This window comes from Thamnophis elegans, chromosome 4, assembly GCF_009769535.1.
Source record: "Thamnophis elegans isolate rThaEle1 chromosome 4, rThaEle1.pri, whole genome shotgun sequence".
In the NCBI taxonomy this organism is placed as follows: domain Eukaryota; kingdom Metazoa; phylum Chordata; class Lepidosauria; order Squamata; family Colubridae; genus Thamnophis; species Thamnophis elegans.
This window is the reverse complement of record NC_045544.1, coordinates 4,483,472-4,504,617: the sequence shown is the minus strand read 5'-3', so window position 1 is coordinate 4,504,617 and position 21,146 is coordinate 4,483,472. Positions and strand designations below refer to the sequence as shown.

At 41.6% G+C, this 21,146-nt stretch overlaps 1 pseudogene; it reads left to right on the top strand.

The window, feature by feature from the left end:
• Positions 1-1,372: 1,372 nt before the first annotated feature.
• Positions 1,373-20,910, top strand: LOC116507101 (annotated as a pseudogene).
• Positions 20,911-21,146: the final 236 nt, after the last annotated feature.

The window sequence follows — 21,146 nt, the reverse complement described above, 5'->3', positions numbered from 1 at the left end:
TTGTGGGTTGATTGGGGGGGGGAGGGATATATATAGGTTTGATGATACGTGTTTATATTTTAATGTAATTTGACCCCACTGAATCACTGTTGTTTTTTCTTATATTTCATTGCTATTATTACTAAAAAAATAATAAAAAAAACTAGGATATGTTAGCATATTGACATGTAAGAAAAACACCAAGGAGAAGAGGCGTGGGAAATAGAAGGGAAGAAGATGGGAAGAGAGGAAGGAGAGGGAAGGGGGAAGATGAGAAGGATAATGGAGTGGATTGTAGCGATAGAGCATATAAAGGGAGGAAGTAGCGTAGATAAAGGATGATGGAGGGAAGATAAAGTTGGAGGGTGGTAGAAGAAAGAGGTGTATGGAGAGCAGAAGAGCTATAATGGTTTCTATTTTTCTGGGCATTGTTGACAAGAGGAACTGATGTAATTATTATTTAATCCATAGAGACGGGCTATTATAGTAATACATGTGAGTGTGTTTTGTTATGAAAATGAAAATGGAATAAAAATATTCATTCAAAAAAAAAAGAACCACCTTAAATCACCTCACACACAGCACTGGCATGCATAAGAATAGGTGTCAACTTGTTTTTTAAAAGGCATCTTTGGTTTGCGTTAAAACAACTTGAATACACGCAATGTTCTGATTGCACCACAAACCATAGTCATCCTTACCTTTCACAGAGGCCCTGAGTTTTATAAACATGAGCATGATAGTGTAGAATAATCATATCCAAGGACCAGTGGTGGGTTTCAAAAAAGTTTGGGACCTCTTCTGTAGGTGTGGCCTGCTTTCCGGGTCCACCGGTGGAACCTCTTCTAACCGGTTTGGTAGATTTGATGAACCGGTTCTACCGATTAGGTGCGAACTGGTAGGAACCCACCTCTGCACCCCACCATGGTGCAGGAGGCTGACTAGGCCACGCCTACTCAGCAACCGGGCAGAGAAACCCTTGCTAAAATTTTGAAGCCCACTCCTGCCTGAAACCATTTCAATCAGAATTGTATCAACTCCCAGCTCATTAAACAAACCATTCTCTTGTAATCTCTACATTTACGTGTTAGCTTTCCACCGCTATGGAGAATGTAAGTAATGGCGTTCTTTCATTGTGAAGAACAGACACACGTTCTCACACACGCTTTAAATGAATTGCATTGTCAATCTGTAAGCAGACCACACCCTATCTTAACATTTCTCTAGGCAGACTAACTGTACCTGCAGCGGAATTCTCACCAGACTTAGGCTTTGATTTTTCTGCAAGGTTGCATACATTTTCTTAGAAATAATGGATTATATTAAATTTATTTCCTATCTTGCAATTCAATCAGGAGGTCCAGAACTTGCAAAATATGTCTGGGAAACCCAACTGACCTATTTCAATGGCAGAGGACTAATGGAATCTGTACGCTGGCTCTTAGCAGCAGCTGGAGTTGAGGTTTGTTTCTTCTATTTTTGTCAGCCCTGTAAGGTAGACCAGTCAAAGGAAGCAAAACCACACAGATCAAGATTACTTAATTCATTCTAACAGTGTCAGGGTTCAAAAAACCAAGAAGGACACATTGTGATTCCTCCAAGAAGATTTCTTTATGTTTCTCACCCATAGACAGATTCTTGCCAAGCTAAAGCACGACAACACCCCCCCCCTAAAGCATTTATTCCTGCAACTATTGGGTGGGAGCCCGGTTAACCTCTTTCTCTCGCACAAGCTATCTGAACTGAGTTGTTGCTTGTTCGTGTGGAACCCACCTCTTCTCTACTAGTAATCCGAAGTACACCCCATTGCAAATAGGCATAGTAATTGAATTTTGCAAGTCTCATAAACTCAGCGGAGTTTATGGCTGCTCTAGGTGGGAGTAAAAGGTTTCCTTTATCCTTTTGCTGCCCTGAGTGGTCGTTGTTAGTTTTGCAGCTTAGGTCGAGTAGCCCTACTCAAGGGTAGGCAGAGGCCAAATCTTTCCCCTGATTTGGGTCAGGGAGTGGAGCTTTGGAAGGAGTTAAGAAATGAAATGAGAGATTTAACTTTCTCCCATTGAACTAATTTTCCTCATTTGGGGAATAATGAGGCCTCAAAGCAGTGGTGGGTTTCAAAAATTTTTCGAACCTACTCTGTGGGTGTGGCCTCCTTTGTGGGAGTGGCTTGCCAGCCATGTGACCTGGTGGGAGTGGCTTGCTGGCCATGTGTTCTCTCTCCTCTCTCTCTCTCTCTCTCTCTCTCTCCTTCCTTTTGTCTCTCTGTCCCTTTTTCCTTTTGTTCTTTCATCTCTCTCACTTTTCTTTCTTTTTTTTTTTTTTTCTTTTTTTTTTTCTTTCTTTTTTCCTTTCTTCCCTTTCTCTTTCTGTGTGTGTGTGTGTGTGTGAGTGGTGGGTTTCAAAAATTTTTGGAACCTCTTCTGTAGGTGTGGCCTGCTTTCCGGGTCCACTGGTGGAACCTCTTCTAATCAGTTTGGTAGATTTGACGAACCGGTTCTCCTGAACTGGTGCGAACTGGTAGGAGCCCACCTCTGCCTCAAAGGTATTTTAAACCTGGTTTAGAAAATTCTGTACTATGTAATACAAAGTTAAAGCAGTTTTTTCCCCTCTCTTTTTCCAGTTTGAAGAAGTATTTTTGGAAACAAGAGAACAATACTTGAAATTAGTTAAAGGTAAATGCAGCAATTATTCTTTAGCTATTATCATTGAAATAAATTTGGTAAGTGACTTATACTTGAATGAGAACTGGGTGACGGGGCGGATGGGACTGGGTGGGACAAAAATGTTCAAGATGAAAGCGACACAATTTAAGCTGTACTTATATTTTACATGCTTTGTAGAGTGGGGGAGCATTGATCGATCATCCATCCATCCACTCATTCAAAACATTTAAATAGTTGCCTGTTGTGGCCCAGCAGGAGCCATTGGAGCTGCCACCAGACTCCGACAGCGAGGGGCCCTATGAGTCGGCTCTGGAGGATGTGGAGGACCCTGGACAGGGTTCCGACTCCGAGCAGGGCGCAGAGAGGCTAATTGGCCACCAGGGGGCGCCTGAGCCTTGGACCAGTGGGGAGGAGCCAAGGGAGTTGTTCCTAGATGCCCTGCACCGGAGAGCTAATAGGCGTAAGGAACAATTACGCAATTACAGGAGGTAAATTGCACTCAGCTGGTGGTCATTAGGCTTCTCTCCAGACTATAAAAAGACTGCTTGTGCACACGCCCCTCTTGCAGAAGTCAATGCAGGAACTAATGTCGGAGAACATTATTGTGAGCTTGGCAGGCTGTATTGCTGCCATGGCTTATCTGTGCTGGATTGCTGCCCAAGCTTGTCTGTGCCCAGCTGCTGCCAAGGACCTGTCTGTCTGTTAATTAAATGCCATAACTTATCTTTGGCTCGGAGTGTGTGTTGGTGTGGGACGTGGGGGATCAGAACAGTTGCCCATCTTCCAACAAATTATGGGAGGCTCCCAGTCAAAAGTTAAAACAACTTATGAAGTTATATTGAAACTATAAAACTAAACAGATTAAAACATACAAACATTAAAGACAACAAAGACTTGATGCCAATTTCTAGCGTGCAGTTATTCAATCTTCTCCAAGCCTTTTGTGCGGGGTTGATTGGGGTGTAGATTGCACCACTGAAATGTATCACCATATCTTTCAACAATTATCTTGTTTGGGCATGATTTTGAAAAGGAGATTTATAAGGTAGCCTTAAGACCCTGATCACTTAAGTTAAACTTCTTCTAGAGAAATATGAGAAATATGAGAATCTGATGCTGGAGTTGTTAGTAATACATAAAATCTGTCTTTCCGACCAGGGGTCGGAAAACGTAAACACTCAAAGAGCCATTTGGACCCGTTTCCCACAGAAAAGAAAACACCAGGAGCCACAAAGGTCCTAACCGGAAGACCCCTGTTCAATCCTGGAGCTGACCGGAAGTCCGGTTCCCCCACCATAGAGTCTCCTCCTAGCGCGGCGTACTTTTTCCTCTACCTGTCATAATCGGAAGCCCTATCAATTGTGGAGACAATTGGAAAACCCTCTCCTTGCCATAGAGTCTTATCCTGGCGCACTGTGCTTCCCCCCCCCCAACAACGGAAGCTCCTTTCAAAATTGTGGTGTCGACTGGTGATGGAACTGCAGCAGAGGGAGGAAAGAGCCACATGCGGCTCCAGAGCCGCAGTTTGCTGACCCTTGGTGTAGACCAGTGATGACTAACCCTTTTGTCCTCACATGCCGAAAGCATGTGTGTGTGCGCGCGTGACAGCATGTATACGTAAGCTCACATCCATAATGCAATCCATGCATAACCCCTGTGTGCTCCGCCCCCTGCACATGCACGTGTGATCCCCCTGTGCCCTCGTGCATGTGTGCTGATACACACACGCCATGCCCGTTTTGAGCCTAGCAGGCCTCCCTGAAACCTCCTGGGACCAAAAACGGGCCATGGGAACGAGTGCTCACATGCGTACACGCGTGCGCAGCAGAGACCCGAAAATCAGCTGGCCAGTGGGAGGCACACCAACATGCGTGGTGGAGCTGAGCTGGGGCGATGGCTCATGTGCCCACAGAGAGGGCTCTGTGTGCCACCTGTGGTACGTGTGCCATAGGTTTTCCATCATGGGTCTAAACTGATGGTGCATTACATGTGCTCTGCATCATTTTCTGGAGGATTTCCTGTACTTGTCTTCCCTTTTGCTGCTTTCTATGTGGAGCCACAGGTAGACTTCAACTTATGACCACAATTGAGCCCAAAATTTCTGTTGTTAAGTGAGACATTTGTTAAGTGAGTTTTTTCCCCATTTTACAAGCTTTCTTGACACAGTTGTTAAGCGATTCACTGCAGCCGATGAATGAGTGAGCCGGTTGTTCAGGGAATCTGCCTCCCCCATTGACTTTTGCTTGTCAGCAAGAGCCGAGGTGGCGCAGTGGTTAGGGTGCAGTACTGCAGGCCACTTCAGTTGACTGCTATCTGCAGTTCAGCGGTTCTAATCCCACCGGCTCAAGGTTGACTCAGCCTTCCATCCTTCCGAGGTGGGTGAAATGAGGACCCGGATTGTTGTTGGGGGCAATATGCTGACTCTGTAAACCGCTTAGAGAGGGCTGAAAGCCCTATGAAGCGGTATATAAGTCTAACTGCTATTGCTATTGCTATTCTTTGCAAAAGATGATCGTGTGACCACGGGACACAGCAGCAGCCATCCGTTTGAACCAGCTGTTCAAGCATCTGATCACGAGGATGCTGGAAAGGTTGTGGCTGTGAAAAACGGTGATGAGTCATATTTTTCAGTGCCGGTGTAAAAATGATTCAGGAAATCATTGCTGCTCTCCTCTCTCAGTCCTCCCATGAGAAGATCCATCTCCAACAGGCCCAAGAGAATGTAGTGTTTGTTCAGGGAGTCATCTGTGGTCTACATGAAAAGAGAAGTCACTTGCGTTCTTCCTCATCATCGTCATCCTCCTCCTCCTCATCTTAGCCATTATCTATCTATTGCAGGATGAAGGTCTCTTCCGCATGTTTCCAGCCAAGATATTCTGAGTTTTCTTTTGTGTTCTTCCTCATCATCGTCATCCTCCTCCTCCTCATCTTAGCCATTATCTATCTATTGCAGGATGGAGGTCTCTTCCGCATGTTTCCAACCAATATATTCTGAGTTTTCTTTTGCGAATTGCGCCAATAAAACTTGCTGATGCTGTTGATTCATCTTGTGTTAGGTCTCTTTCGTGGAGGCTTTTCATCAGGTGGGATCCATTCTATGACTGCCTTGGCCCACCCGCCATCAGTTTGTCTTGCTATGTGACCAGCCCATTTCCATTTCAATTCTTTTATTCTTTTGATACATATACAGCACAGGTTCGATATATATACAGCACAGGTTCGAATCCCAGTAAGGGTATGGCTAGCTGATGAGAGCTAAATAGCTTGAAATAAATCTATACTAGTCTCCCTTTATTTATTTATCAGCACAAATGCAACACAAATGTAACAAAGGCAACAGTAAAAATATTGGGTTTCTGTTGTGATGGACTCTTGCGATGAGCCGATTGACAGAGAATGGAAGCAGTTAGCTTCCTCCCATATTTGGGGCATACCAGGGGTTGTGACACTAAATACATACATACATACATACATACATACATACATACACACACACACACATACACACACGTGTGTGTGTGTATGTGTGTGTGATATTTGTGCTGATAAATAAATAAAGGGAGACTAGTATAGATCTATTTCAAGCTATTTAGCTCTCATCAGCTAGCCATACCCTTACTGATGAGAGCTAAATAGCTTGAAATAGATCTATACTAGTCTCCCTTTATTTATTTATCAGCACAAATGCAACACAAATGTAACAAAGGCAACAGTAAAAATATTGGGTTTCTGTCTGGATGGTCTCTTGTCACGAGCCGAAGGACAGAGAATGGAAGTGTGATCTTCCTCCCATATTTGGGCATACCAGGAGTTGTGACTTTGTATATATGTATATGTATGTATGTATGTGTGTGTGTGTGTGTGTATATATATATATATATGTTTGTTCTCTAATCCATGTGCAGATCTTTTCTAACTTGTTCCGTGATGCCAAGCGTGCATCTTTCCATGACTCTCATATGCCACCCATAGCTTTTGTAGCGATGGGTGAGGTTAGTGTCCGTGTTTTGCCAGCATGTGTGAGAGGAGGTAGCACATTTGCATTCACAGGTTGTATAATGTGCGGCCTGCCGCAACCTGCAATTCTGCTCTGTTTGGCTTTGTTGAGCCCCATCCTGAAGCAGAGTAATGAAGTTGCCCCAGGGAAGCAGGTCTTGGGAACTGGCAGACAAGGATTGGCAGAAAAAGTGTTGACTTTCAAAGGTAGCCACTAGCCATGGCATGTAGCAGAGAAATCTGTGCCAAGAGTGCAATTTGCTATGCATATGGATCAGGAGGAGCTTTCGTTTCACTCAGCTGCTAAAACCAACAAGAAAGTTGTCTCATCATGTCCAAACATCAGAGAATGCAGCAGAAGATAATATTTGTGGCTCAGGGTTGAGATGTGGAATTCTTGGGGCTCTCTGAGAACTCCACTCCACCCTGCCAGATAATGGTTTTGTGGGCACTGTATCAGTGGGGGGATACAAATAATTTAACAACCGGTTCTCTGCCCTAATGACCAGCTGGGTAGGCGTGACTTGGTGGTCATGTGACCACCAAGAGCCAAGGTGGCGCAGTGGTTAAATGCAGCACTGCAGGCTACTGCTAGATCAGCAGGTCAGCGGTTCAAATCTCACCGGCTCAGGGTTGACTCAGCCTTCCATCCTTCCGAGGTGGGTAAAATGAGGACCCAGATTGTTGGGGGCAATATGCTGACTCTCTGTAAACCGCTTAGAGAGGCCTGAAAGGCCTATGAAGCGGTATATAAGTCTACTGCTATTGCTATTGCTATTGCTATTGACTGGATAGGCATGGCCAACTTGACATCACTCATGTCAATGGGAGTTTCGCCTTAGCTGTCACAATGTCATAAGGGTTAACTGTAGGGGCAGTTTCTGTAAGCAGGGCAATAAAGATTAGGCTAGAAACAACACCAGAATGTTTCCTTCCTCCCTTCCTTACAGCATAAGCCCTGAAAAGTGGGGAAAAAACAAAATGAGATTTCTTCCAACAACCGGTTCTCCCAACTGCTTAGAAAGTTACAAACTGGTTCTCCCGAACAGGTGCGAACTGGCTGAATCTCACCACTGTACTACATCCTCCTTTTATAACAAATTGTAAAAGCTTCCCTCTTTTTCCATCCAGTTGTTCAGAAAGAAATGTGAATCGGTGATAAAGGGCAAGTATTCATCAGTTCAGCGTTTCTTTACAATAAACAAGTATAAGTGGGGAACATGGGCATGGCACTTTACTGGTAAATAGGTCGAACATGTTTTACCTGTAGAAATTTGAATATGAGTGAAATTTAAGAAATAAGTGAGCAAAAGGTCTGTTGTAAGGGGTGGATCACAGGGCTGACCATTATATTATCTATATCGATATATCTATATCTATACCTATACCTATCTCCACACCCATACCCATGCCTATCCATCCATCGATCGATCCATCCATCCATCCATCCATCCATCCATCCATCCATCCATCCATCCATTCATCTATTTATCTCTGTCTAATCTCAGGGACACGGTGGCTCAGTGGCTGGAACGCTGACCTTGTTGATCAGAAAGGTTGGCAGTTCGACGATTTGAATCCCTAGTGCTGCATAATGGAGTGAGTTCCCGTTACTTGTCCCAGCTTCTGCCAACCTGGCAGTTCGAAAGCATGTAAAAATGCAAGTGGAAAAATAGGGACCACCTTTGGTGGGAAGGAACCAGCATTCCATGCGCCTTCGGTGTTGAGTCATGCCGGCCACATGACCCCGGAGACGTCTTCGGGCAGCGCTGGCTCTTCGGCTTTGAAACGGCTCTGCTGGCTGGAGAATTCTGGGAGTTGAAGTCCACAAGTCTTAAAGTTGCCAAGTTTGGGAACCACTATCCTAGACCTAGTCAGTGATGCTGTGTTTCCCTTCCTTTCCTTTTCTCCCCTCTTCCTCCAGATGGATATCTGCTGTTTGATCAAGTCCCGCTGGTGGAGATGGATGGGCTGAAGCTGGTCCAGACCAAGGCTATTCTCAGATACATTGCAGGGAAATATAATCTGCTTGGGAAGGATCTGAAAGAACGAACACAGTACAGTATTGCAATTCATCATCTTAGACCTGATACAAAATCTCCCCCCTAATATGACCGCCTTCCTCCATGCTCACCAATGTGCATTGGCTATGAATGAGAAACAATTCTCGCACGCCAAGAAGAAAAAGGTTTTAGACCATTTATTTCTGGTGTGGTATATAAAATAGTGATGACACAGTGGCACATTGGCTAAAACGCTGAGCTTGTCGATCAGAAAGGTCAGCAGTTCGCCAGTTCGAATCCCTAGCGCCACGTAACGGAGTGAGCTCCCATTACTTGTCCCAGCTTCTGCCAACTTAGCAGTTCGAAAGCATGTAACAATGCAAGTAGAAAAATAGGAACCACCTTTGGTGGGAAGGTAACAGCGTTCCGTGCGCCTTCGGCATTTAGTCATGCCAGCCACATGACCATGGAGACGTCTTCGGATAGCGCTGGCTCTTCAGCTTTGAAACAGAGATGAGCACTGCCCCCTAGATTCAGGAACAATTAACACATATGTGTGAGGGGAACCTTTCCCTTTATAAAATAGTCCTGGAGCCTCTGGTAAATGTTTTGCCAGTCCCATGTCACCCATTAATGTTCTACTGGCGTGTTCTCCTGATTTGTGCATCTAGTTGTGAGAAGTTAAATGAAGCAGCGTTATTGGGCTTGTTGAGAGAGAGCATTGAAAGGTTATAGTATCTTTGTAATAATTGTCCAATTTCCACTCCGTCGCCTCAACCTACATCTTTGCACTTTGGAACCTATTAGACTTTTTATAAACGGCAGTCGTTTCCAAGGAAATAATTTGAGTTATTCCCACACCTATCCCTTAAGGGCGTCCCATTAGATTTATTTATTTATTTATTTATTTATTTCAAATTAATTATATACCTTTTGTTATCTATGATTTTATTTATTCTACCAGCATGCTTTTTATTATTTATTCGTTTTACTAGCAAATAAAAAAAAGAACTTCATGAATTATACAGCCGATTAAGTGTTCATAGTAAGCACCATTTAAATCCGAATGGTAAACAATATAGAATCATAATAATAACTAAATAAATCACACAGCCAAAATGCAAGACATAAATAGCCGGAGCAATAGCTGAAAAACAGCACTGCCTGGTATTAGCAGATGTCTCTCCTGGGAAGAATGTGACAGATGGATCAATATCTATCTATCTATCTATCTATCTATCTATCTATCTATCTATCTATCTATCTATCTATCTATCATCTATCTATCTATCTATCTATCTATCTATCTCTATCTCTATCTCTATCTATCATCTATCATCTCTCTCTCTCTCTCTCTCTCTCTATCTATCTATCTATCTATCTATCTATCTATCTATCTCTATCTATCTATCTATCTATCTATATCTCTATATCTATATCTATCTATCTATCATCTATCATCTATCATCTATCTATGTAACTATCTATCTATCTATCTATCTATCTATCTATCATCTATCTATCTATCTATCTATCATCTATCTATCTATCTATCTATCTATCTATCTATCATCTATCTCTATCTATCTCTATCTATCTCTATCTATCTATCTACCTCTATCTATCTATCTATCTATCTATCTATCTATCTATCTATCTATCTATCTATCTCTCTCTCTCTCTCTATCTATCTATCTATCTATCTATCTATCTATCTATCTATCTATCATATCTATCTATCTATCTATCTATCTATCTATCTATCTATCTATCTATCTATCTATCTATCATATCTATCTATCTATCTATCTATCTATCTATCTATCTATCTATCTATCTATCTATCTACCTACCTACCTACCTACCTACCTACCTACCTACCTACCTACCTACCTACCTATCTATCATCTATCTATCATCTATCTATCTATCTATCTATCTATCTATCTATCTATCATCTATCTATCCATCCATCCATCCATCCATCCATCCATCCATCCATCCATCTATCTATCTATCTATCTATCTATCTATCTATCTATCTATCTATCTATCTGAATTATACAGGGTATCATGAGTTAAAACAGGATTTTGAATTGCATGTGGAAATCTAATGATACCAAATCACAGGTATAATCAGCTCTTGGTGAATAATGTTGGCCAATAATTGGACTATGGCCTTTTGTACAAATTACAGTTGATGTGTGTTTTTTCAGAGCAGCCTCACCTGCAATGAATTGCAATATTCTAGTTGGAAAATAATGAGCTGCGACTGCAAATTTGTTGAGATTCAGGGTGGGGCTATAACTGACGTACCAGCCAATGAATCCAAGACAAGTGTTAAATCCCGCCTCATGTTTCATGGACACCTCCCCTTCCCTCCCTCCCGCCCTCCCTCTCCATAAAAAGATGCATTTTAAAAAACTAGTAGGTTAAATGCAAAGTTTAACATTATGTGTAATTTGGCTTTCCACCTAAAGCCATTTGTACAGCATTATTTTTTTTAAATGTCACATTTGACTTCTTGCATAATTTGGCTGTCTCCTATCCATGGTTGGAGCCAATGACTTGAAAAAAAAAACCTCTTTGCAGGAAAAGGCCTTTACCTTTGACCCCTCACAGAGGAGCTCAGCTTTTCAAAAGAGAGCATCTGAGCCAATTAGCTTCCATGGTGAAAGAGCAATTTACCATTCTGGACTGCAATCCAGTGGCCCAACTGACTTAACAAAAGAAAGATAAAAATCAATTTCAGATCACCTGTAATTTTATCTGCAAAACAGCCCTTCTATCCTTCCTTGCAGAATATAATGCATTTCCCCTCTTTCTTTGGTACAAACAAGTTCCATAATCACATTCAAGCCTTGTTCTGAAGTCCTCATTTTAGTCTGATTGCCAATATCAATATTGGCTTTGCTTGTCTTTTCCTGCCCCCGTCAATCCTGCTGACAATCCATGACTCAGGTTTTTTGTGTCGAAATGGAACCAAAGGTAAAGATACCAGCTCTGCACACAGCCAGAAAAGTAACTGAGTCAAAGTGGAACTAGAACGGTCTGGTTTTGCAGCTTTTCTACTAAGAAATGAAATAATTGCTGAAGGAGACAGAATTCACAGTTAGCAATAGCAGTTAGACTTATATACCGCTTCATAGGGCTTTCAGCCCTCTCTAAGCGGTTTACAGAGTCAGCATATTGCCCCCAACAACAATCCGGGTCCTCATTTCACCCACCTCGGAAGGATGGAAGGCTGAGTCAACCTTGAGCCGGTGAGATTTGAACCGCTGAACTGCCGATAACAGTCAGCTGAAGTGGCCTGCAGTACTGCACCCTAACCACTGCGCCACCTCGGCTCATTAATTCCTTTGTTCCTAGTTTAATGCAAAGAAGGACTAGCGGTGACGTGTTAGCAGTGTTCCAATATCTAAAGGGCTGCCAGAAAGAAGAGGGGGCCAGCCTGTTCTCCAAAGCATCTGAAGGTAGAAGAATCAATGGATCAAAACTAATCAAGGAGAAAACCAGCCTAGAACTAAGGATGAATTTCCCGACAGTTAGAACAATTAATCAGTGGAATGACTTGCCTCCCAAAGTTGTGGATCCTCCATCATTGGAGGTTTTTAAGAAGAGATTGGACCACCAATTCTATTAAATGGTATAAGGTTTCCTACCTGAGCTGGGGGTTGGACTAGAAGACCTCAAAGGTCCCTTCCAACTTTGGTATTCTGGTATTCTCTAACTGCTATTATAAATTGCTTGTCTTTTAATTCCAAACGCAAAAGCAATTTTTCTTTTCTACAAATATTCGCTTGATTTTTTTAGAAAAATAATTTCAAAATTTTAATATTTAAAGTCCAAATATTTAAAGTATTTGAATCCTCAGAACATTCCGTAGCCAAAACCTAAGCTTTCCCTTGGCTGTTTATTTTAAGTGATTGAAAATTATAAAAGTAAACCTTCATATTCTCAAATTGAGGATTAAGACTATCCATTCTCTTATGTCATTCTGAAGATGATTAACCTTTTAAATCCATTAATGGGCAGTTTCCTAAAAGTAGTTAGCAAGGAAAGTGGACGAATCTAAGTATTCTTTAAAGTCTCCAGTTTGTAACTGGAGCAAAATAGTAAATTACCCTATATCCTGGTTTCCCCTCCCCACAAGCTTGCTGTCATGAGGTCTCCTTGTAAAGAAAAGGAATGGCCATAAGAGAAACAGCTTGGGTAATCTCACATCATTCTCTTTGATCCAGAGATCAAAGATTGCTGATCTGCTTTGGATTCCTTGTACAAAGTTGTTGTTGTCAGCTCTGCCTGTAAATTGTCTTCAGTCAGCCCTCTCTCCCCATAAGACCCCGTTCTGCAGTTTCAAAAGGCTGGGAACCCACAACTTGTGCAAAAAAATTTGTGCTAACCATCTTTCCCCTCTTTTATCTAATAGCCATACAGTAATTCACTGTTTTTGTGTTACTCCATGGGAACCGAGGAGAATAAGGGAAGCAAATATGTATGCAGGCCAATAGTGCTATCTTCAGTTTCCAAGTTAAGTGGGTCATAGTGCCCATCATTCCAAGCCAACACCTTTTGAAGGAATTGGGTACTTAACAATAGCAATAGCAGATAGACTTATATACCGCTTCACAGCTGAAAGCCCTCTCTAAGCGGTTTACAGAGTCAGCATATTGTCCCCAACAATCCGGTTCCTCATTTTACCCACCTCGGAAGGACAGAAGGCTGAGTCAACCTTGAGCCGGTGAGATTTGAACAGCCGAACTGCAGAACTGCAGTCAGCTGAAGTAGCCTGCAGTGCTGCATTTAACCACTGCGCCACCTCGGCTCTCTACTTGCAGAGAGTGGTTCTATTTTATAGACCCTGTCCTTGATAGAATTGCTTTTCCTGGGCAATTGTCTTCTAAAATTTCTCCTACAGTCTCTGCTGCCAGTGGAGTTTGGCCTTCATCTCTAAGCTCTTCAACAGTGAAATATGTAAGGAAGGGCAAAAGAAGAAGTCCCTTTTTAGTGCACATTTGAGCCCATCTTCACAAAGACTAAGGTTTCACTCCGTGCACAGCCAACCATCTTGCCCTGAATTAGCTTTAGTCAGAGGACAGTGTCTCTGTTTTTTCCAGTCTCAGAGGAGAAAAAGAACTATGGGATATTTAAGAAAGCCATCAAATAGAGCATTTGGCAACTGTAGTACAGGAAATGGCCCCAGACAATGACCCTTCTCAGGAAAATAGGCATTTCACATGTGACTATTGAAGCTGGGGAATCAGCTCAGAGGTGGTATTCGGCAGGTTCTGACCAGTTCTGGAGAACCAGTAGCAGAAATTTTGAGTAGTTCGGAGAACCGGTAAATACCACCTCTGACTGGCCTCGTCACCATCTATTCTCTGCCTCCCGAGTCCCAGCTGATTGGGAAGGAATGGGGATTTTACAGTATCCTTTCCCCTCCACGCCCACCAAGCCACACCCACAGAACCGGTAGTAAAAAAGTTTGAATCCCACCACTGGATCAACTGCTATAGCCAAGGCAAGATCTCTGCAGCAAGCCAAGATGACATCAGAACAATATTGCCGGTGACATTGTGACACAAATCTTCCCATCAGGTATTTCAGAGTCCCAATTTCTGACACAAGTATGTAAACAATAGTAAACTGTTGTGGCCCAGCAGGAGCCGGTGGAGCTGCCACCAGACTCCGACAGCGAGGGGCCCTATGAGTCAATTCTGGAGGCTGTGGAGGACCCTGGACAGGGTTCCGACTCCGAACAGGGCGCAGAGAGGCTGGTTGGCCACCAGGAGGCACCTGAGCCTTGGAGTAGTGGGGAGGAGACAAAGGAGTGTGATCCTGACGTCATGCATTGGAGCAGTGGGGAGGAGACAAGGGAGTTGGTTCTGGATGCCCGGCAACGGAGGGCTAATAGATGTAAAGAACAGTTACACAGTTACAGGAGATAATTGAACTCAGCTGGTGGTAATTAGGCTCCTCTCAAGACTATAAAAGGAATGACTTTCCACATGCTCGTTGCAGGAATCAACGTATTTACTAGAGTTGGAGAAGCTATCGTGGCTAGCTTGGCAGGCCTGGATTGCTGCCAAGTTTAGTCTGTGCTGGATTGCTGCCAAAGTCTAGTCTGTGCTGGATTGCTGCCAAGGCCTGGTCTGTGCTGGATTGCTGCCAAGTTCTAGTCTGTGTGTTAATAAATCATTGAAGTATCTTTGTCTCGGCGTGCTTTGGTGTAGGAAGAGGGGGGTCAGAACAGTAAGCTAAGTAAAATTTAATGCTTCTTGAAGTGTGACGTAACATTTCTCCTTCACAGAATTGACATGTACGCGGAAGGGACCATGGACCTGATGGGACTTATTTTGTACTACCCGTTTTCTTCACCTGAGGAAAAGGAGAAGCAACTTACTGCGTTTATCTAAAAGGCCGAGACCAGATACCTCCCAGTCTATGAAAAGGTGGGCCCATACTTAACATTTCTTCTAGCAGTTACCCTTTCATTTAGGGGCAAATGGCATTGGATTCAGGGCATTCATGCATGCACAGAAGGCAGATTTTTCCGGCATTTGTCTTTAAAATATCAGACTGTTTTTATCTTTCTCCCTTTGAAATCTAAGCCACGTTCACACAGTATCCTGGGTAGTTACGTATTTTCCTTAGATTTAGCTTTAGCTGTTATTTGAAGCAGCCAAATAGATTGTTCAAGCATGTATTTTGTGAACCCAGCCTAAATTACGACAGGATGAAGTTCTCTTCTGATGCCCTAACTGGATAAAACCTCCAATCAGTGCTCGCTATGATCCTGTCCTTGTCACCACCCGAAACGGTTCGTGTAGCAACCTGTGATAAACTCCAAATATTTTGGTACGCACAACAATACACTTCAGGACTGGGAAGTTAGCCAAGAATGGCCAAATAGACTAGGATTAGTTGTTTGTTTTTACAAACACAGTGCTTGGAAATACTACGTTAACTGATGAAAAGTGGTTGGGGCTTTTACCATTCAGCTACCGTATTAAGTAATTTGAGAAATGGATTTAGCCACCAAGTAGTTGCCTAATTTACGGGACAGGCTTCTGACCTTCTGACCTTACTTCTTTGAGTAAGGAAAATGTTCTAAGGTTTTACTTGTTAAATAAACTGACCTATAGTTTCTTGGATTCCTCCTTGAAGTGGAAGAGTATAAGAAACAGACAGTATATATAAAATAATGCTTGCTAATTTATTTATTTATTTATTTATTTATTTATTAGACTTCTATACCGCTTAATAGGGCTTTCAGCCCCCTCTAAACAGTTTACACATTTTTTAAAGCAAATTGAGTCAGCAAGAAATTGGAAAATGATTGAAAGACTCTTGATTAGGAATTTGGGCTGTTGCTTTAATGAACAAATTAATGGATAAATGTTAAAAAGGACTGAGCGAGCCAGGGTCATTTATGAGAAAATGGTAGCTTTTTATTAATAATATGCAGGGAAAAAGTGCCCACACTCAGAATGTACTTCTGGAAGTTTAAATTGGCTATATTCTGACAAGATAAAATCCAAAATGTTTTAAGAATCCTGGCTCTAGGAAATTAATGACCACTCAAATCAAACTTCTCGCTCCTTTTTCTTTTCTTATTTTACATCAGACCACAGACAGAAATAACACAGTAACCTATGCTGATTTCCCCTTTGCCAACCATCCGGAGAAAGATTGGCGAGGAGAAAGATTGGTAAATATTCTGAATGCATTAAACAAATCCTTGCAGAAAAGAATGGAAGCAACACTTATGGTAAGTGCAAAACACAGTGGTGCATAAATAGCAATAGCAATAGCAATAGCAGTAGACTTATATACCGCTTCATAGGGCTTTCAGCCCTCTCTAAGCGGTTTACAGAGAGTCAGCATATTGCCCCCACAGTCTGGGTCCTCATTTCATCCACCTCGGAAGGATGGAAGGCTGAGTCAACCTTGAGCCGGTGAGATTTGAACAGCCGAACTGCAGATAACAGTCAGCTGAAGTGGCCTGCAGTACCGCACCCTAACCACTGCGCCACCTCGGCTCAATAATGCTTTCAAGCGGATATCCTTGAGCTTTGCGTTATTTCGTTTAGTTATATTGTGTTTTCTGAACTTTGAGAATAGATGCTTAATTTAAAAATCAATTTGTATTTTTGTCAGATCATCAGCGTAAAGCTTTTTAAAACCTTCCTTCCAGGGAATTGTTTGTTTTTAATTTGGTAAACAAGGCTATACTTCCATCACCAGTTACTCCGCTTGCCCAAAAACAACTTTCTGTCCCACCTACCGAAACATAAATTCCAGCTGAGGTTCAAATAGTCCCTATTTCCTCAGAACTTAAAGCTGAAGCAAAGAATTTATCTGAGTTCTCAGGAATTTCCACTTCTTCCTTCTATTGCTCTAGTTCAGTGGCCTCCCTGGTCAGCTTCCTGGGTTTGAACAAATTATGTGTTTAAATTACTTTATGAATATGAACCACTGGAAAGTAACCTTTGGAGAAGGTATGGTGAACAGAAGGTGGCTCTGTGAAAATGGAGCCAATAACCATGACAGAGGTCAAGAAACTGGTCAGTAGACCAGTTCCTCGGAACCTCTCCAGATAAGAAGAGGATGGGAAATGGCCCAGATATACTCTGGGTGGTGAGGAGGAGACTGTAGATCAGTGGTTTTCCATGGGTTTAAGCATTGGGAGATGATGAGATCAGCCAAAGTGGAACCAGTTCCTCGGAACCTCTCCGGATAAGGAGAGGATGGAAAATGGCCCAGATATACTCTGGATGGTGAGGAGGAGACTGTAGATCAGTGGTTTTCCATGGGTTTAAGCATTGGGAGATGATGAGATCAGCCAAAGTGGAACCAGTTCCTCGGAACCTCTCCGGATAAGGAGAGGATGGGAAATGGCCCAGATATACTCTGGGTGGTGAGGAGGAGACTGTAGATCAGTGGTTTTCCATGGGTTTAAGCATTGGGAGATGATGAGATCAGCCAAAGTGGAACCATTTCCTCGGAACCTCTCCGGATAAGGAGAGGATGGGAAATGACCCACATATACTCTGGGTGGTGAGGAGGAGACTGTAGATCAGTGGTTTTCCATGGGTTTAAGCATTGGGAGATGATGAGATCAGCCAAAGTGGAACCTTTTAAAGGACACTTAAGTTCGCAAGCCTCACTTTTTAATCCCTTTTGGAAATTGACTATTAGCATCTTAAAGTTATTAGAGACTTTTTGCTGACAATTGGATTGAAAAGTTGATGTTTTATGGATTTGCTTATAGATAAGAGATGAGATATGTGATGAAGAAGTATCTGTTTGTAACCTTGGGGGTAACTAAAGGTGTCTATACATGGGATGAAGGCAGTGGTGGGATTCAGCCAGTTCGCACCACTCCGGGAGAATATATATATATATATATATATATATATATATATATATATATATATATATATATATATATATGTGTGTGTGTGTGTGTGTGTGTGTGTGTGTGTGTGTGTGTGTGTGTGTGTGTGTGTTTATTTGTGCTGATAAATAAATAAAGGGAGACTAGTATAGATCTATTTCAATCTATTTAGCTCTCATCAGCTAGCCATACCCTTACTGGGATTCGAACCTGGGCTATATTACATATTAGGCAGACGTCTTAGCCATTAAGCCACAGGCTCTGATCAGTTATCAGCTGAGCCAGGGAGAAAGGTATATATTTAAAGTCACAACCCCTGGTATGCCCCAATTATGGGAGGAAGCTAATTGCTTCCATTCTCTGTCAATCGGCTCGCCACAAGAGTCCATCACGACAGAAACCCAATATTTTTACTGTTGCCTTTGTTATATTTGTGTTTTTTATTTGTGCTGATAAATATATATATATATTTCTTTTTTTGTACTTTTTATTATTTTTTCTCTTTTATAATTAAGTTTAATTTGTATTCATTTTTACTATTGTAATCAAAATTCTTAATGAAAATTATATTTAAAAAGAACTTCTGAAAAGCAGGATGGAATCAAGCCACTGGTTAAACTTTCAGAAATACAAGGCTGTTTCTGATTATCAGCCTTATATGAACTGTTTATAATTGTGTTATATTTCCTCTTCATTTTTTGCAATGCCCATGGCTTCATTGCTTTCCTAACTGATTTTGATTTCTGCCCCAGAATTTAAATAAAAGTGGCAATATATTCAAGAAGTCATCTTTATTTTTCTTTGCTTCCAATTATTCTTCCATTTTTAGCATTTGATATGTGTATATGAGTGATTTATTGTATAGAGAAATTATTTTCTTTAGTCCCTATTGAATAACCATAGTTTGCTTCTAGTAGATTATGTTATATTTCTTCTGAGGAGAGTAAATTAATAATCAAAAACTTTGGGCACAGTTCAGTTAATCTACCTTTTGGTTCAACTGTAAGTTTTTTTAAATATTTTATAGGCTCTGAAACATCATAACCAAGAATTCCTAGTTGGTAATCACCTCAGCTTGGCAGATATACAATTGCTTGAAGCAATTTTAATGTTGGAAGAGAGAAAAGCTGATATTCTTACACCATTCCCTCAACTAAAGGTAATCTAGTAGTGATTATTACTCCAGCTTTTACTCGCATAATATAAATGAACATGCTGGTTCTGACTTATGCTGCCACTTAAGCCACAAAAGGGAGATCATAGGTACTGAAGTTCAGCAATGGGGATTTTTTTTTTGGTCTCCATTTTGCCCACCGGAAGGAACTTTCCGGATGGTTCAAGAACTTGTGCCAGAAGACTCTGGAAGGCCTATTTGAACCATCTGTGATTGATTGAAGGATTTATGATTTTTCCCCCCTAAAATTCTTCATATCACCCAGTGGATTCACAGGATTGTTTAGGAAGATAGAAGGGAAGGGCTTAATGTATCTCATCTTCCTTGGCTCATCTTCCTGTGCACCTTGAAGATGGGAACAAGGTGTTTAAGTAAGCTTGGATCATCACATGACTTTTAGATACAGTTCTCTTGTGATTATTGGTAATAGTGTCTGGAAGAGATTTTTTGAAGGCAATAAATTATGCTTCTTTAATGCGTTTCTCAACCAAAGCATGGCACCATCTTTGATGAAGGCAATTCTACCTCCATTGAAAAAAATCATTACCAATCCCAAAGAGAGGAAGCTGGGTTGGAATCGCTTAGTGGTGACATCAGCTGTACAGGTAGTCCTTGATTTACGACCACAATTGAACCCATGATTTCTGTCGAGACAGCAAGTCAGTTGCTAAATGAGTTTTGCCCCATTTGGGGCTCTCTCGGCAGAGTTGTTAAATGCATCACACTGCAGTTTGCTAAGTTGGAAATTTACATGGCTGTAAATTTCACCTGGCTTCCTCATTGACTTTCCACGTCAGAAGGCTGCAAAAGTTGATCACATGACCCCAGGAACCATCATAATTAAATGCCAGTTGCTAAGCATCCAAAGTTTGATCATGTGATGATAGGGATGCTGCAATGGTCATAAGTGTGAAAAACAGTAGACTCGTAAGTCACTTTTTTCAGTGCTATCGTAACTTTGAGCAGTTACTAAATGAACTATTGTAAATCGAGGATGCTCTTTCCCTAGTTTGTTCAAAGAAAAGGCTCAAGCCTTTTTGTCCCAGGAATTTGCATTTCCTAGGTGTAAACAAAGGTGATATATTTATATTTGAACATGTTTTTGGACATTAATTTTATTTACAGATTTCTATTGCGTTCTCAAGTTTGACTGTATTTTATGATGGGTGGGTTTTATCAATGCGTTTGATTTATATTGTCAACCACCATGAGCTGTCTTGGCTAGCGAATGTGTGGGTTATAAATTCAATATGGTAAACATTGTTTATTTATTGCTTTAGGCTTTCAAAGCAAGGATAAGCGCTTTCCCCACCATTAAGAAATTCCTAGAACCTGGAAGCCAAAGAAAACCCATCGCTGATGATGCTTACGTGGCTACTGTGCTGAAGGTTCTTCAGTTGAAGTTCTCGTAACATCATATCTGCTTGCCAGAGCATCAGATAATCAGACCCAGCACAAGCCAACAAGAATTCCATCTGGCTACAAGGGATGCACCCCAATCCCCAAAGGGTTCCTTTTATTACTTAACCTCAGATAATGGTGCATCTCCCACCGAGCATCCCCACAGTTGTTTATCATGGCACAGTGCTGCCAGATGTGCTAAAGCCATGGAGCTTGCCTAGCTCTTCTTTTTGTTACCTAAAAGCAAAAGATTATCTGCTGGGATCAAAAATAATAAATGACTTACTCTTTGGTGCACATAGTTAAAGTGTATTAAATTCTTGCATTCAAACAATTTGACATAAATGTTTTCTTTCACCTGGAAAATGATCATTCATTCATTCATTCATTCATTCATGTTGCTTACAGACATAGAATCATAGGACTGGAAGAACCCATTATCTTCAGTACTATAATACAAATTGTTTGTTTAAATTCATCCAATACCCAACTCCAGTGGATTCTGGAGTTCACACTTTCTTGACAGATGGCTA